The sequence below is a fragment of the Myotis myotis genome, unplaced genomic scaffold (assembly GCF_014108235.1).
Source record: "Myotis myotis isolate mMyoMyo1 unplaced genomic scaffold, mMyoMyo1.p scaffold_m19_p_6, whole genome shotgun sequence".
Classification (NCBI taxonomy): domain Eukaryota; kingdom Metazoa; phylum Chordata; class Mammalia; order Chiroptera; family Vespertilionidae; genus Myotis; species Myotis myotis.
This window is the reverse complement of record NW_023416368.1, coordinates 95,138,259-95,143,995: the sequence shown is the minus strand read 5'-3', so window position 1 is coordinate 95,143,995 and position 5,737 is coordinate 95,138,259. Positions and strand designations below refer to the sequence as shown.

The 5,737-nt window shown below is 43.2% G+C and overlaps 1 pseudogene; it reads left to right on the top strand.

The window, feature by feature from the left end:
• The first annotated feature begins 602 nt into the window (after nucleotides 1–602).
• LOC118659197 lies at nucleotides 603–1,118 on the top strand (annotated as a pseudogene).
• The last annotated feature ends 4,619 nt before the right edge of the window (nucleotides 1,119–5,737 follow it).

The window sequence follows — 5,737 nt, the reverse complement described above, 5'->3', positions numbered from 1 at the left end:
AAAAAGAATCCCAAAACACTAATCAGAAAGCATATATGTATCCATATGTACCCCTATATTATTTACAATATCCAAATCTGGAAACAGCCCAAATGCCCATCAGTAAATGAGTGGATAAAAAAGCTGTGTTACTTTTACAAAATGAAATACTATGCTGCCATAAAAAAGAAGGAACTCTTACCTTGTGCCACAGCATGGATGAACCTGGAGATTACTACGCTAAGTAAAATATGCCAGTTGGAGAAACACAAATACCATATGATTTCACTTATATATGGAATCTAATGAACAAAATAAACCAAAGAACGAAAATAGAACCAGAAACATGGATACATGGAACAGACTCACAGCTGATAGAGGGGAGAGGGGAGGAGGGACTGGATGAAAGAAGGGAAGGAATTAGCCAAAGGACATGTATATGCATAAGCCATAGACACAGATAACAGAAGCATGGATGCATGGAACAGACTGACAGCTGTCAGAGAGAAGGGGAGTGGGGACTGGATGAGGTGGTCAAAGGGGGGTATGGGGACATCTGTAATAGTGTCAACAATAAAAATAAAGTTACAAAATAATAAAATAACAGGGGCCTGTGGGGCAAGATGGAGTTGCTTCAGGTCTTGAGGCAAGGACTGCAGCAGGTCAGCGGCCACCACGGCCTCTGAGGCTATCTGTCTATGAATGCTCTTCAGGGCAAATGACATGAGGGTTGGTACATTAGGGGGGGAAGACAAATATGGAAACAAATGCTATGAAGACAACAGCAGTTTTTTGGCCGTCACCGATGGGTTATATATACTACTGAAATGAATGACAAAAAGACATACTGGGATGTGGATGGAAGCATGAATGGTTGCTGAAATAATACCATTTGTTTGGTATACAATAAATTGGGGAGATCCTTTCTAGTTCAGAAAATTTTGCTAAAAAATTTAAAGCACCGTTGACTTCACTATATGACTGATGATTCTCCAACAACAAAACCACCTACTGCTTGTAAATTGATTTGGACCAACCATAAATTCAACCTGAGTGGCACTCCAAAGCAATATGTACCTTATTCTACCACTAGAAAGAAGATTCAGTAGTGGGTTCCACCTTCAACACCTTACAAGTAAAGACAATAAACAATTTAAACATGTAAAATATGAGGCTTTTCATGTAATTGTACTTTTACTGCTTACTGTTAACTTAAAATTATTTGATTAAACAATGAAAATCTATATATATAAAACCCTAATATGCAAATAGACCAAAGAGCAGAACAGCCAAACAACTGGTCGCTATGACATATGCTGACCACCAGGGGGCGTGTGCAGAACATGGCCGGCGTAGGCCATAGCAGGATAGGGGAGCAGGTAAGAGGGGATGCCAGACCAAGGCGGGGCACCGGTTGCTGTCATCAGGGCAAGCCTCTGGTGGTTACTGAAAATTCTTTGCTCCTGTATACTGAGGTCCCGCCAGGCGCTCGCACCTGCTGCCAGCACTGGAGCCACTGCTCGCACCCGCTGTCGGTGCCCAGCACCAGGCCCAATCTTTTGGCGCTGTCAGTGGGTGCGAGCAGTGGCTGCCAGCCCCGATCGCCCCTCAGGGCTTCTCCACCTTCCCCTGCTCCTGAGGGGTGATTGGGGCCGGCAGCCGCCTCTTGCACCCCCTGCCCGCGACGGCTCCACTCGCACCCATTGCTGGCGCCAGAGCCACCATCTTACCCACTGCCAGTGCCAGCCCCACTCACACCCACAGCCAGCGCCGGAGCCACTGCTTGTACCCACTGCCAGCGCCTGGCACTGGCTCCAATCACACGGCACCATCAGTGGATGTGAGCAGCGGCTGCTGGCCCCAATCGCCCCTGAGGGCTTCTCCACCTCCCCCTGCTCCTGAGAGGTGATCGCGACAGCAGCTGCTGCCCACACCCCCTGATGGCACCGGCCCGTTCACACCTGCTGCTAGAGCCAACCCCAGTCTCTCCACACTGTCAGCAGTGCGAGCAGGGGCCTGTGCCATCAGCATTTGGGAGGGCAGCAGCAGGAGCAGGGCTGCCAGCAGACAGGGTACTGGGAGCTGCAGCGGGAGGGGCCAGGCAGGGGAGCAGAGGATGGGCTGAGACCTGCCCTGTGCCCACCGCAGCCTCACGGCCCACAGCTCCATTCAAGGTGCACGAATTCATGCACTGGGCCCCTAGTAATAATAATAATAAAATAACAAAACACCTGTCAGACTAGCAAATATCAGAGTTTGGTGATTTCCTTTTTGTGATGGTATAGAGAAATGACCATTCACATACATTGTCTTTAGGGGCTTTTAGGCAAAATATGTGTCAAGATTGAAAATGCATATTTCAGTTAATCTATTAATGCCCATATCTAGGAATTTCTCCTACAAACACTTTTATATCTGTATACAGGGCATGTACAGTACATTATCTAGAATATATTTTACCATCACCAACGATAACAAAGGATCCAAGATAACTCAAGTGTCCATTAAGGGAATAGCAGTGAATTAGACTGTGTAATAACCATGTGCTAGAGTAGAATGAGGCAGATCTATAAATATTCATTTGGAATAATTTCCAAATTTTATGGTCAGGTGAAAAAAGGGATGTGCATGTAACAGTACCAACAACAAAAATAATTTTTTTAAATTTACCTTTATTGTTGAAAGTATTGCAAATGTTCCCTTTTTCCCCACATTGATCCCCCACCCACTCCTGTCCCCCTACCAGGCCTTCACAAGACTTTTATCTGTGTCCATGGGTTATGCATATAAGGTCTTTGGTTAGTCTCTACCCACCCACTCATCCCCTCCTTCCCTCTGATATTCATCAGTCTGTTCCATGCTTCCATGTCTTTGGATCTATTTTGTTCATCAGTTTATTTTGTTAATTAAATTCCACATATGAGTGAGATCATGTGACACTTATCTTTCTCTGACTGGCTTATGTCACTTAGCATAATACCCTCCAAGTCCCTCCATGCTGTCTCAAAGGCAACAGATTCTTTTTTTATTGCTGCATAGTATTCCATTGTGTATATGTACCTCAGGTTTTTTTAAAATTCTTTATTGTTTAAAACTAGCTTGGAACTAAGGAACTGTTGTTTAAAGTATTACATATGTCTTCTTTTTCCCCCATGAACCTCTCCCCAGATGTTCCCACGCCCCAGCACATGCTCTCACCCCTCTACTGTCTGTGTCCATGGATTATGTCTATATGCATGCATACAAGTCCTTTGGTTGATCTCTTACCCACCCCCCCCTTCCCTGCCTTCCCACTGAGGTTGGATGGTCTGTTCAATTCTTCTATGTCTCTGGATCTATTTTTGTTCATCAGTTTATGTTGTTCATTATATTCCATCTTGGGGACCAGATGTAAGCTGGCAAGGTCCTTGCACCTGAAGGGGCTAGCAAGGCTGGAACCCTTACCCACACAGTTTTCCCAGACTTGTTTGGATGGTGATTATCAGTAGAATGAGAGCAACATTTGTAGAATGAGAACAGCCTTTCATAGCTTACCAAAAAGTCTGTAACTATTTACTGAGATATGCTGTACTGAGAACTTGTCCTTCTGCTGTGTCTCTCCCTTAGAGATTAAGAGGAACAAAGAATACATTCCTCTTGACAGACCTCCTATTCAGTGTGTTATGTATAAATAGGATTGTGTGGCTAATAAAGTTACTTCAGTTCATCGAGAGAGCTGGAGTCCTCCCGAGCCCGCTTTCCTGTCTTTCTTTCTTTTCTCAATTCCCACCTCCCTACCTCAGCCCGGCTCAGTCTGTGAGGCTGGCCCTGACAAACTGACGCCCGAGACCAGGGACTGAGGAGGGAAGCAGACAGTGAGGAACTCCTCCGAAGAAAGAGTGCACTCATTAAGGTAAGGGAGGAGCAATTTTTGGGTAATCGGGAGTAAAGCATGGGGCAATTAGAATCTAGAGAAAATGCCCTTTATGGGCAAATGTTAAAGTTTATACTCAACAGTAAAGGAACTAAGGTTAATGACAAGCAAGTAGAAAATTTTTTTAAAATTCATTCAAGAGGTCTGCCCTTGGTTTCCTGAGGAAGGACCCGTTAACTTAGACATGTGGCAGAAAGTTGGAGGACAAATGCGCAATCATTATAAAGCCCTTGGGCCAAGTAAGACCCCGGTTGATGCATTTTCCTTATGGAATTTAATACGGGATTGTTTAGATCCCAGGCATGACCATAATCAACCGTCTCTTAAGCCATAAAAAAAGGAGAAGCAGTGTGATAGCACAAAACAGGGGTCTAAAAAAGAAAATTTATTAAAATTTACATTATTAAAAAGAAATAATGTAACTTTTAAAGACAATTTAACTCCTCAAGATGAGGAGGATTTTGAGGAAGCTGCTGCTCTTTGTCATAATGATAATACAGGTATTGTTCAGGCAAAAGAGGAGGAAGAATATTCTTCTGCTAGAACTGAAGAGGGCAGTGATATAGAAGATGTACTGGAATGCTTTTTAGAAACATTAAAGCTTCTTGGCAAGAAAAAGAGAAGCCGCGGGGGTCATTCCCGCTGCTCTCCGCTGCCTTGTGCGGCACCAGTTCCAAGGAAAAGTCAAACACACAAGTGTTTTACTTGTGGAGGAACAGGACACATGGCAAAACAGTGTCCTTCTAATAAAGGGATTAATAAAGGAAATGGCAGAGGTCCCAAACAACCTGGACTATGCCCTAAATGTAAAAAAGGAAAACATTGGGCAAATGAGTGTAAATCTAAGACAGATGTCCAGGGAAATTCTTTGCCTCAACACCAGTCGGGAAACTACCAAAAGGGGCCAGCCCAGCCACGGCAAATAACAGGGGCATTGTCTATTTACCCTCCTGTCCCTGTGCTGTCTCAAGGCCAGCAGGCTACACAGTACCCAGCCTGCCCCAGAGAGCAAAATAGATACAAAGAGCTATTCCGAGCAACCCCCGGAAGTGCCGGGCTGGACCTTGGATCCATAGGAATAAGACATTCTGTCTGTCCTGGATGCTGCCCTTGCCTACTGAAATAAACAAAATATCATTAGATTTAAAACCTCCCACATAGAGAAGAAATAATGATTTCCTTGCATTTCCGATACAGCTATAGCAAATGCCACCGGATCTGAAATTTAAAAAATATGTCTGGGATTTCTGTGCATGTGTAAAGAGAAAACTAGCTTGGAACTAAGGTGCGCATTGTCCGATTTGGACATTTAGATAGAGTTTTGAGCTGAAATCTCTTTACAAATATACAAAATAAAACCCAAGACTGATTATTTCCTAAGAAAAATAGAAAATTTAACCCAAAGGAAAAAAGATGCTGGCTGGATTCTAGCAGCAGGATTGGCATTTCCATAATAAAGAATAGTTTTTAAATACTAATAAAGAATATTAAAAAGTTAATTTCAAGGCTGAAAAGGAAATTCAGTAAAATTGTCTCTGTTACAAAAATTTGCTAAAGAATATGCCTTAAAATAATAAATTGGATTTAAATCTCAAGAATTATTGAAATATACTAATTATAAAAATCTAAGTAGCCCAGGTAAAAGACGGCTATGCCCTTTAATTAAGGCTGGCTTCCCAAAGCAATTTGTAATAGAGGAAGGGCTAGCCTCCCTTCCCCCAACAGAGCAGGTAGGCCAAAAATTTCCTGCCAGTGACAACTTTTAAAGAGAGGCTTGCTTCTCAGTTTCCCATCCTTAGTAGAAAGAATGTAACTAATTTGCATTTTAATGGTTACCTGTTTCCA